This window comes from Onychomys torridus, chromosome 14 (assembly GCF_903995425.1).
Source record: "Onychomys torridus chromosome 14, mOncTor1.1, whole genome shotgun sequence".
Lineage (NCBI taxonomy): Eukaryota > Metazoa > Chordata > Mammalia > Rodentia > Cricetidae > Onychomys > Onychomys torridus.
In genome coordinates, this window is record NC_050456.1 from 44059875 (window position 1) to 44073127 (window position 13253).

Below are 13253 nucleotides of genomic sequence, written 5' to 3' on the forward strand. Positions count from 1 at the left end.
CCAAAAAAAAAATGGAATCAGGAAAGAATTTTAAGAATCTTCCTAACAGCCTTTAAAATCATACCTAATCTTGCCCTAATTGGTTTACAAATTACTATGGAAGTCCAGGATACACTGTATCGATATCTAAATCTCTAGGAACACAGCATTCCTTTGCCATAGGCAATATCCAAATTAAATGCTGTCTGTTCAGAGGGCTGTAAGCTGGAAACTGTTGAATGAGGGTGAAGACGACCGGATGTATCTTCTACCACAGATATTACAGGATTCCCACCACAGAATGCTCATTCCTGAAATGCTAGTCAGGTCCTTTATCCAATCTGAATCACTGCAAGAGTATTGTTTTCAAAATCACATTTTCATCTGAACTAAGTCATTTATACTTAACATGCCTTTTGTGGGAACATTTAATAATTTTACCATTCATCGGTTACTTCTCAGTGGTGTTGACTATCTTTTTCCTCCCTCAACACATCAAAGTCATGAAAGAGAGAAAACGGCCATCCTACAGCACACTAGAGCGGACACTGGAACTGGTGTGTAGCCTGGGGCTGACAGCTCCCTTAGAGCCTACCACTTGCTGGAGCAGCCATCTGTTTGCTGACCTGTCTGAGCCCAGTCTTAACAACTAAAAACTTACGATACACTGTTCCTAATACCTACAAGGGATTCCATAAGCACTTAGGGGGAAAAGTTTAGATGGATTTACAAAGTTATGGATTGGGGTTTCACTTCGGGAGAGCACTTATGACGGGGCAGTGTTGAAAGCCTCTGGTTTGGTCAGTTTCATCTTCTGTCACTGCGTCAAAAGAACACCAAGCTGCGGAGCCCTTTCTTCAGCGCTTTACTAGTGTACTTCTACACTTCCCCAGAGGAATCCGGGGTCTGAGTGTCAGCTATTTAGCGGCGCTCTTACCCCGCGAGGAACACGTCCCGAACACGGCAAATCCACAGAAGAGCTGTTTATTAATAGAGGATAGGAAGAGACGTGACAGGCCTGTGGGAAGCACACACGTGAGTGAGGAGAGGAGAGAGAGAGAGAGAGACCTGTGCAAAATGGCGCTGGCTTTTTAAAGAGTGGGCCGCGCATGCGTACAGGACTGCATGTGGCTACTCCACGCATGCGTGTAGATTACATGACCGTGTGCGCTTTACGCAACCATGTAAAGCCATGGAGGCCTAGTCATGCAAGATGTTCTGACCTGGAAATGGCTATTTTGAACCGGCAATAACTAGGCAGTCCGCCGGGAAAGCCCAACCATGTGGACATGTTGTGACTTCCTATCACTGAGGAAGGGACTTTCCAGCAAAGAGAAAGAGTGGCAATGAATGGCCAAGGTTTGGGCCCAAACCTGGAACACAGTGTGCAAAACAAGAGGCCATGGCCTCTAAGACACTAACCCAAGACTAGGCTGAGAGGGCTACGTAAAGCTTTCACTTGGAATGTTCTCCAAAACATAAAATTGGAGAGAAACTTTTCTGTCCAGTTAATTAGAACAGACATCAATTTCAGGAGAAGTGTGAAACTGTAACTACTGTGGCTATAGGGAAACACTAAAAAAGAAGGGGAAAGTTCCTGATAAGAATCTAGGTGCATGACTATAATTACAAAGAATAGTGTCTAGTGCCTCATGCTAACTGACTGTACATCACTGTAGCTCCAAGAATGGAAATGAATAACAAAAATGTTGTCATCTAGAATCAAAAAGCAAAGCCTCAGGTCATGAGTGAATGACTTAAGAACTGGACGAGTTTAAGTGTTATGCTGAGTTCCACGTTACTGAATGTGAAATCAAGTCATTACTGGATGGGGAGTAGAGGTCACCTTTAATCACTTGATTTATCTGCAACAGTTTATATGTAGGGCCAATATGGGGAAAGGGCACTTGATAGCCCCACCCCATAAAGGTAACAGTTCCCTACCCAGATTGTAAACTTGATTCCATGAAAGCATTCATGATCACCAGCAGTGACTTGTGGCTTACAGTCCAGCAGACAGCTGGCCGCATGCGTACACAGTAGATCATGACCACAAGCAATCACCAGGACCATGCTCAACCACACAACAGTTCTATAATGAGCTTATGTGGCTAGATGAAAATGCACTTAGGTATTTCCAAAGCTTAAAAAAACAAACCCTCTATATTAAAATATATGAGACACTAGAGGCATTAGTAAGCCTTCTATTTTATTAATTCAGGAATGAAATATCAAAAATGAACAACAGAAACTTTCAAAGTAGATTAGGAAGCTAAAAAGATATTAAGTGGTTCAGAGCACTTGTTGCACTTTGCAGAGGACCTGGGTTTGATTCCCTGCATCCACATGGTGGCTCACAACTATCTATAACTCCAATTCTGTGGGTTCTGACACCTTCTTCTGGCCTCTTCAAGCATCAGGTATGCAGCATGCCATGCACATGCATAAATGCAGCTAAAACACACATAAAATAAGCAAATCAAAGTACACTAGGCTTCCTCAGCTATTTTATTTTAATTTTACTGGTATTAATATGAAGGAAAAGTATAAAACATAAATCTGAGAAAGTCTTAACTCCTTTTCATCCCAAAGACATAATAAACACTGAATATTGTAATCCAACTAAAGGCTTGAAAGCATTGGCCAGATCTCCAAAGAATGGCCATAAAGACAGAGGAGCAAGGCTAAAGAATGGAAGGAAGCAGTATAAAAACCTGTACAGCCCTCTGAATGGGAGAAAACCCCTAGGTTAGGGACTGAACTCAGGGCCTGTGAAGTCAGACCATTAGCAATTCTTATCCAGACTCTCCTCTTTACACAGGGTAAAGGGGAGGTCTTCAAAGTAGTAGTGTCGAGCACATCACAGCTCTTCAGGTTCCTCCCCTGATGCTCTCCCTACCCTACTCCCAAGGCCACCCCTGGAGACCAAGGATGGGCCTGGCTATTCCTTTCCCTTTTCTCTACTGCATTCTCTCACTTTTGTTAACTGCCTCATTTCCCCATCTCACCTGTCCAGCATCTAGCTCTTCCTCAGGTTCTTCACAGACACTAGCATCCCTCCTCAAGTCCCCATTCCTGACTCAGATCCTTGCATCAAGCATCTCCAAGCCTCTCCACTCTAATGCTGCCTTCCTTAAATCCCTTGCTTGCTCACATCTGAGCCCTCAAGGACTCCTCCTTACCACTTTCTTAATGCCTGGCACCCAATAAATGAAATAACTAGGCTTCACAAACAGAAACAGGACATTTAGCTAAATCGAAATCTCATATAAAGACATTTTAAAGTCGACTCCATGTATTATTTGGGGCAGTCCTGTTTTTTAAAAGAAGTTATCTGAAGTTCTAATTTAAGTAGATACTCTGTATTTGTAGTTGCTAAATCTGACATATCTAAAGTTCCACTATTGCTAGGAAGAGCCCTGCAGAAGAGGCGAACTCGGCAGGCGAGGCCTCAGACCTAAGGACTGTGCTCTGAGGGCCTGCCTCTGCTGGTTCTTCCAACCAGGCTACTGCTGACCACTGGGAACAAAGCAAACTTCAAAGTCTTGGCCAAATATGAAAGAGAAGACTACAACATTCCCATTTATGGCCTGATGAGCAAAAGAATTAGTGTCTTAGCATATTTTTTAATCAATTTTTGATTAAATAATTTATTACTTTGGCACCTATAATAGCAAAATACAACTGTTACTGCTAAAGTTATTCAAATTACTGCCCCTGCCCAAAGAGCCTCACTGTCCCCACCCTTTTATCACCATAGAAACCTCTAATTTGACAACATGGTTTTGGTTGATATTTTGTTACTGTGTCTTGCACAGTATAAACAATATTGTGGCTGGCAGGAAGTAACTACTTCCTAAGCATTCACCAAGGTGAAGAGAGAACAGAACTGCATAGTAACAGTTAATCTTTTAAAAAGAATGACTCCTTTACTTCTTTTAGTGACATCTCTTAGCACCATTAGTATTTATGGTTCTGGTACATTAGGAGGTGCTGTGATCTGGAGACCTCCCTGCATCACAATATAACTAACTGACCTACATCATCACCTCTGTGCTCTATAATGTATTTTCTGGATAGTGGAGTAACACCATTACAGAATAACAGATGAACCGGCTGACCTCAAGAACATTCTTTCCCCTTTTGTCTTCAAGGGTCATTTCAAACACCTATGCAAAACTCAAGCAGATCAACTGTAAAAGCAAAACAATGCCATGAGACGCATAAGGTGAAGTCTTGAGATTACATCCAAATAAGTAAATTTTCAAACAGAAAAGCCATGCAAATGGTGTTATCTGGAGAGTATCCACACAATTAAGAGGTGTTATTATTTTCCTGGTATTAGTCACAGTAAGACCCCATACAAGTAACAATATCAATATCCCTGAGTTTTTCCTAGCTTACTCACTTGTTCATCCAATAATCTATCGTGTTGAAAAGTCACTAAATGTAAATCAAACATCCATAATCCAAGTGAGAACCCAATAAATACAATGTTGAAGCTAAACCCTAACACATTATTCTCATAACCTTTTGTCAACAATAATGAATCCAAATAAATAAAGTAATAATCTATCTAGAAAGAAAATAGGAAAATTTTATAATACTTCAACATCATTTCCCATAGATGTCATTTTAAAAAGCAATTATATCAGAAATAAAAAATATGGATATAAACATGATTTAAATCTCTAAATCAGATTTATCTGAACCCATAAAACTATTTTTAAACATACTAAAACTTGTAGTAATATTGAGTATTGAACTAAAAACTAAAATTTTAGTAAATTTTCTAACATTAAAATAAAAACATGCATATATAAATATGCAAAATATGTTAAGAATATAAAGTGTCAAGTTACTTACAGTAACAGCAACACCAACTTTAAGAATCATTAATGGCCAAATAATAATGATAAAATCTCTTTTGAATTCTACCCCTTTAATTGGTTATACATAAATCTTAGAAATAAAGACAAAAATCCCAAAGCATATTATGATACTATTCAAAGAATTATCAGAAACAGTTAAATATTATAATATTAGTGTTAAATAATATTACTAATATTACTAATTTTCAAGACAAGAATTTCAAGAAGTTACTATTCCAATTATGTTAACCTGCATCAAATAGGACTCCCTAAGTCAAATGATGTCTATCAATGCCTTGTTTCCCAAGTACACATCTCAGCAGCACAGAAGACAATCAGAAACACTGTGAACATGAATGTGTCCACATCCCAATTTTCAGCATACAACTACACCTGTGGGCAGAGTTCTATGACTCTGAGGCAAGCTTCCCCGGCTAAAGACATAGCCAGCATGGCTTACGTGACAGAGACTGGTGACCATAAAAACTGTGTCATCTTTTACAACATCTACCGTAAGTGGACTAACAAGAAGACTTCTAAAGATCACACTCTGTGTGTGGCACATCCAACATCATATCACATCTGGACTACAGGTTTTCTAGAACACAGCACAACTCTGCTATACCTTCTGAAGAGGCCGAAAGAACATCTCATAATGATGTTTTTCAACTCAAGAGACAGTTGATGAAGAAAATGACAATTTTAAAAACTTTAAAAAATTACCTGATCAGAAAATTTTAATATTATAGACATTTCAAAAGACAGTATGATATATATGAAAACAAACCCTGGGCATGTCCTATTGCCCTAGCTCACAAGGAAGAAATCAATTTTTCTTCTACGTCTGCTGTCAGCTGCTTCCTTTTCCCAGGTGTGAGAGAACACAGCATGGACTACTATGAGACCCTATCTTCAAAATAATAATTTTTGAAGCTATTCCTCTCTACATTGGATATATATGTTATACATATTTATACAAAATGTAAGAAGAAACAAAAATGTGTTTTCATTGTTACTGTTCCTCTTGGAAATGTTTAGTTGGTAATTCTTATGATGTATTAGTGCAATTAGATTAAGCATATAATTGATTATTTCTGCAGATAATTTAGTCTCTTTATATTCTGGGGTGTCAGAAGCATGAGAGCCCTGTCAACTACAAAGAAAACAGAACCTGCCCTGGAAGATCAAGAACAAGAAGACAGAAACTCAGAATACATATCACGTTTAAGTAAAGAGGTAGTTTCTGAGAAACATGTCACCATTTCATTACAAAAGATAGAAGGGAGAAACTGAGTGAAGGCAACAGCTATTTTTGTTCCACTGGCCTTGGCCTGTTACATGCTCATTACAAAACAGAGAAGCCCCCAAGGCAGGACGAGAGATACTAGAAGAGAAAGAAAGAGGCAGGGCAGTAGTGGAGCACGCCTTTAATCCCAGAGGCATCGGATTCCATGCCAGCCTCGTCTTCAGAATTCCAGGAGAGAAACTCTGACTCTGAAAACCAAAATCTAAATAACAAACAAATAAACAAATGGGAAAGGAAGAAAAGGTGACATACAGGTATGACCTAGTCTATATGCAGTGATTATTAATGTCACCTAGTACATCAAAGTTCATAGAGGCAGTATTCATATAGCAGAAATGAGAACAACCTAAGTGTTCATTCAACAGTGGGAAATCTGATCTCTAGCATGGGGCGGGGAGACATGTACACAAATTTGGACAAGAATATAAACAGTGAAAAAGAAAAATTATAACATATATACTTAAATGAAAAACACTCATGAAACTGAAAAATGTACAGCTACTCTTAGGAACTTAGATGCATGCTATTTGTATATTGAAAGAAAGAAGACCCACCAATATGTGTATATGTACGTGTGTGTGTGTGTACATGTATATGTGTGTGTGTGTGTGTGCAGTGATATACAGAGAGGTATAAAAGTATATATATATATATATGTGTACTATTTGATACTACTTACATAAAGCTGGAACTATGTAAACCTACACAGTAGTGTTATTGTCAGGTCATAACTGTGCTCTAAAAACCCTCTCTATACCACTATAACCTTACTTTAAATGGGACCTCTGAGGAGACAGTGGGTTTGTCTGGACTGAGACTGATTCCTTCCCACCATTACCCCCAATACCTCTTGGGGGCTCCCCTTTGGATCTTTTCTCTTGTGATGACTGATGCTTCAGAGAAGGACAGTCTCAGCTGTGACTTGAGAGCAGGGTAATCTGGAAGCTGGGACAGATGCTTATGGATCTTCTCATTCAGAGCAGTCCTACCTTCCGAAAGACACCCATTTCCCTCAGTCCCCGGATACTAATTCTGCCCAGTTTTAGCATCTCTGGAGGGGGAACCTTAGTTTGGGAGAAAATCAATTCACAACGTGGTTTAGAGAGAGTGAAGAACCATTAGCTATGGTGCCGTATATAAACTTTGCTCCAACATGCCTGGTTTTGTCCCCAGGTGTCCTTTCTCTGAGATGCTTTTGTGCAGTCTCCCTGTTGGTGAGGGGTGTGACTTGGAGCATCTCCAGGCACCATTACCACCACTTTGGTTCACCTTTCTCTGATCAGTCAAGGTAGTGAAAGCAACTTTGACTTCTATCCAGCCTCCAAGCTGCTCACTCTGTGATCTCACCCCATTCTCTGTTTTCAAGTGTCTTATTTTCATAAAGTTAGTGAGATTTTAAGTGGTAAAGGAAATAACACATGCACATGTTCAATCTATTTTCCAAAGATTTCAGCAACCAATTCCCTATTAAAATATTTCTTCCATCCTCCAATAACTTCTGCTAATTCAATAATTTAATTTCTCTATACAAATACACCAATCCCTTTTTATTACGAAAGAATCCAAATGGCAGCTGCTCTAATCTTAGCCAAGCACAATGAGAGAGCCACACAGCCGCTGCCTCCCAGGTGGACTGGTGGTGGGTCTTAGCATGAACAGAAAAAGGAGAACACATAAGCACATTCAGAGTCTGGAGATGAACACAGGATTCAAATGAATGGATCTGAGTCATCCTTGCGTTAAGTGAAAAAGCATACAGATCTTTCAGGGAAGTGCCTGCACCGGAATTCAAGGCAGAGAAGGCTTCATCCTGGTAAACTGTCCTCAGCTCTCTGCCACCGTTTCCACTGCGGCCAGTGGATATCGTTGGTTACCCCAATCCAGAGCAGCAGCCATCCTCTCAACTGAGCCTGCTCAGAACCAACTGCCTCCCCGGCCCTCACTTACACTGGGAGGGTGCTCCTCCCACCTTCTTACCCTTTCAATGGGTTGCTATTCTTTTGGCCCTTTGGAGTTGTCCCTAGCTGTACACGATTCTTAAATTCATCAAACTTTCACTGTCTAAAACGTTAAGTATGTTTAAATTTGAGACTTTCAAGGGGAAAGTAAAGACTGAGATGAAATTGGTTAAAAAAGAACGTGACGAGTACCCAAATTTAAACAATGATTTCCTGTGCCGAGCATGAAGAAACAAACATAGGGAGATATTCGTACATATTCTTCCCCATTTCTTCCACTCTGCACCCATCCAACAAGATCAGGACACAGTAGTCAACTAGCCTCCAGCACGTGCTAGCTGCTTGTCTGTCCTCCTTACAAGAGCAGAGGCCTTCTTCACAGAGACTGGGAAAGAAAAAAGCAGATTTCTATTTCACGTGATATTCAAGAGTACCTGTGCCTCCTGCCCACTGCTCCTGCCCACATCTGTCTTCCTAGCTTGCTAAGCTCTTGTGATACAGGACCCCCCTACGACCACGAGTCCAACCACAAACCCTCCACTACAATTGGCTTCTAGTTCAACATTAAAAACATTTGTTTTTACCGGGTGAAATGGTTACAGGGATGTTGAGTTAATTATCTAGTCTGTCACTGCCACACAAAACCATCGCAGGGAAATTCAGCTTCATGCAGAGATGACTATATTGCATCCTCTCCAAAATTGGAAATGTAGCAGTGAATCCCAAAGTGAAGACTGTTGATATTAAATCTTAGAATCCAAATATAGAGGTGTAAACACCGCAGCAGTCAGTGCTCATGCTGTATAAACACAGCACAGACCCTTGTATTACTGGCATCCGCAGACAAGCCCCATCCCCAGTTCCCCCCACTCCATCCCCCTCAGGCAAGCAAGGAGATAGGCTTGCTCAACCTGGAGAACTGGTGGTTTCTGAGAGCCAAAACCTACAAAGTGATAAAACAATACTTTGGCTTTAACATGAGACTTTTTTAAGATCATAAATGCTAAACAACTCCTTTGAACATTGAGATTCAAAATCAGCTAATACTATGTGGAAAAAAATGCAATGTTAAAAGAAAGCACATACAAAGTGCACCCTATTTCTATGGACATTTCTAGCCAAGGGTACTTGTTCCCACTTGAAAACACTATGCTGGGATGGAGATGGCTCAGTGGTTAAGGACCATTGGCTGCTCTTCCAGAGGACCTGGGTTGAACTCCCAGCACCCATGTGGTGGCTCATAACCTCTGTAACTCCAGTTCCAGAGGACTGATGGCCTCTGTGGGCACTGCATGTATGTGGTGCACAGACATATATGCAGGCAAAACACTCATACACAAAAAATAAAAACAAATCAATCAAAGGGGGGGGGGACCACTACCAAACTGTCACCACCTGTTCCTCTATGTCTGTGCACCTGTTTCTTATTCTGTGACTCATTAGTCAAACAATGCCCTGAACTAGCTATAGATCATCAATGCACACCTGACCTCCCTCTGACCACACAGACTCTGCCTGTAGATAACAGCCCTCCTTACTGCACAGAACAGACTGGCTAGATAGAGCTGATGCTGGCTTCATCAGTAGGGGGGCAGACAGGCTGTGGATATTAGCTCTTCTGAAGGAAACCCAGAGAAGGTTCTAGGGCACTAAGTGCCAGCTTGCTGGCTCACATATCATCACTACTTTACGAATTTCCTTATCCCCAACGCTGTTATTAAGAGCATCACAAATAAAAAAGCTCCATTTTTCAGCACCCTCTATTATCTAATCTTACCAAAACTTTTTAACTTTTTTTTTTTTTTTTTTGAGAAAGCATCAAAGGCCCTCAAAAGAAAGAGCCTGCATTAGTTCTACCTTGCCCACCTAATGGGCTCAACTTCTGCACAGAGGGCAATGCACAATACTTCAAAACTAGTCTTTGTTGGTTTTCAAAACAAGGTTTCTCTGTGTAGCCCTGGCTGCCCTGGAACTTGCTCTGTAGACCAGGCTGGCCTTGAACTCACGGAGATCCGAGTGCCTCTACCATGTCTATTCTTTAATAAAATCTTTTGCTACCTATAGTTCCAAGGGCCCAGAAATATCTTCTTCACTATAGCTTGTTCAGCCATTTTATTAAAAAGTCTACTTGCCTCCAGCTTATCAAATAATCACAGCCAGTCCTATTTTTACTCATAAGCATCTTTCTTGTATGTGTTAACCCTGTGCTCCTAGCTGTTCTAGGTGCCAGGACGCATCCTGTTTTCTCATCCCATCACTTCTGGAACTCTGGAGAACACTGGAATTGTGCTCTCACTCTCAAAAACCCCATCTTCTCTCCACACTGAAGGGGAGCCTCAGATCACTGAATAGCACATTTCATCTTGTCTTCCTTACAGATCGGGTTATCTTCTCTCCACTTCTCCAGACTACAGGAGAACCTCGCAAGTCACTGGATAACACATTTCATCTTGTTTTCCTTACAGATCAGGGTTATCTTCTCTCCACTTCTCCACACTGCAGAGGAATCTCTCTAGTCACTGGATACACATTTTATCTTGTTTTCCTTACAGATCAGGTTTGGCTTTGGTCAGTAGCCAGATACCTCCTGGAAATGACCTGCTCATTGTTTTCCTGCCAAATTCCTGTCTCGAGCATTACGGTCTCAGAGAACTCCACTCTGAGGACACTTGTTTTCTCTGCTTTTCCCTGATAATCACCCACCAGTATGGTGCAAGCAGCTTTCTTCTTGGAGAATCAATCCTTCCCTCCCTTCTTCCATCTCTCTCCTGTCTCTCAGCAAAGAAATAACTACACTGTACAAATGCCAAGCGCCAGGACTGTTACAGATCTCTTCGTTTAAGATCCTCTTATACATGCTACCATTTCCCATCTTCCTGCTGGATTTTCAAGAAGGGTTTGATCTACCCGGAAACTCTGTGTCCATCTTCAAGGTTTAATTAAAGAGAGGGGCACTGACACTGTGAATGCAGTACTCTAATGACCCCTGACACCCCTGCAGCCAGTTTTGCAAGGGAGGGCAGGGACAGAAGAGAACTCTCAGTACAGCAGGGTGATATTATTGATATCAGCGACTGACAGGGCCACACTTCTCAAAGAACATTACATATACCGAAAACCCCAAACAACCTTAATTTAAATTAAGCAGTTAGGCCAGCTTGTGAATTAGGCAAAAAGTTATTTCCTAAGTAAAAAGGTTTTGTGGGGTTTTTTTTCTTTTTTTCTTTTTTTAAAGAAAATTAATCACAGTTAAAATCCCTCTCAAACTCCTAAAGAATTTTTGAGGAGCCGAGAGGTGGTGGCGCACGCCTTTAATCCCAGCACTTGGGAGGCAGAGGCAGGCAGATCTCTGTGAGTTCGAGGCCAGCCTGGTCTACAAAGCGAGTTCCAGGAAAAGCACAAAGCTACACAGAGAAACCCTGTCTCGAAAAACCAAAAGAAAAAGAAAAAAGAAAAAAAGAAAGAAAGAATGAATGAATGAATTTTTATGGGGTAATAAATTGTTAAGACAGGAAAGACTTGAATACACAATTGATTCAGGAAAAATTCTTTAGGTGACTTAGGAAGAAGCTGGAAGAGGGAGCGAAAAGTAAATACAATCAAGACATTCTAAGTGTGCAAGAGATTTTCAAAATCTCCTGGATCCCTGCAATCGACGTAGCAGCTGGCCTTGCCAGAAGCAACCAAAAATACAAGAAAGGGCTTAAGAATCTTTAGACTCAAAGCTAAAGAGACAGCTCACTGGTTAAGAGCACTGGCTGCTTGCTCTTCCAGAAGTCCTAAGTTCAACACTAACATGGTGGCTCACAAGGGTCTATGACTGTGGTTCCCTGGGATCCAATGTCCTCTTCTGGTATGCAGACAAAACACCCATATACATAAAGTGAGGGAGGGAGGGAGGGAGGGAGGGAGGGAGAGAGAGAGAGAGAGAGAGAGAGAGAGAGGAAGAAAAGAAAGAAAGAAAGAAAGAAAGAAAGAAAGAAAGAAAGAAAGAAAGAAAGAAAGAAACTTTAGATTTAGAAAAATTCAAGGAGGCCAGGCATGGTGGTGCACACCTTTAATCCCAGCACTTAGAAGGCTGTGACTTCAAGTCCAAGGTTGGTATACAAAGTGAGTTCCAGGACAGCCACGAATACAAAGAGAAACCCTGTCTCAAAAAAAAAAAAAAAAAAAAAAAAAAAAGGGAGGGAGGGAGGGAAGAAAAGAAAAGGGAGGGAGGGAGGGAAGAAAGGAAAGAGGGAGGGAGGGAAAGAAAAGTTCATGGGGAAAAGCATAGTATAGAGGCAATGCACACACAAATAAAGATAAAAATTAGGGTTGGGGATTTAGCTCAGTGGTAGAGCGTTTGCCTAGTAAGCGCAAGGCTCTGGGTTTGATCCTCAGCTAAAAAAAAAAAAAAAAAAAAAAAAAGATAAAAATTAATATATGACTAAAATTCTATATTGTATAACTGTTATTAACAACCCACCCAAACTGACATTAAGATAAAGTGCCAGGGATGGGCTACCACCCTAAAAGCAGTTGCTTGGGCAGGGGGTCTCTGAGACCTCCCAAAATAACCCAGACAATTGCCACTGCTATCGGATGCACACTCTGCTAGAACACAAAAAAGCAAACTAGATTTGGCCTGGAAGCTTCCTGCCTGCTGCCTAGCCTTCATAGCATCAGAAGGTGCTGAGCAGGCTATTCTGGGACAGGCAGCAGAGCTGCTCAGCTGTGCGGCCTGTACGCAGCTACACTGTCCAGCCCACACTAGAAGCCTCTGGTGCAGCGGTGGGAAGTCTGTTATGACGGTAAGCAAGCACTTTCCGATGGCTTTAGCTACCTGCAGAGCACAGAATCCACATCCGGTGCCATAAACCCCAGCTAGGGCTTGGGTGGTCACAGCACTAGGGAAGCCACCACTACTGTTCTGAAAAATGGACATGATACACATGTCAAACTGTCTTCAAAACAACTGTTCATCCCCTAGAACGGTGCTGCCAGCAGCTCTGGTCATGGAATCTGCCTTCTGCGGTCATCAGTAGTGACTACAGAGACTAATGATTGGTCAAGCATTAAAAATGACTAGGGGCTAGAGAAAAGGCTCAGTGGTTAAGAGTCCTTTCTGGGCTCAGTTCCCAGTATCTGTATTGTGTG

The 13253-nt window shown here is 41.3% G+C and overlaps 1 protein-coding gene across 2 annotated transcripts in view; it reads right to left on the minus strand.

Moving 5' to 3' along the window:
* Positions 1–13253, minus strand: part of Ppp2r5e (protein phosphatase 2 regulatory subunit B'epsilon) — a 152137-nt gene that overhangs the window by 45183 nt on the left and 93701 nt on the right. The gene's annotated exons all lie outside the window — the stretch shown is intronic.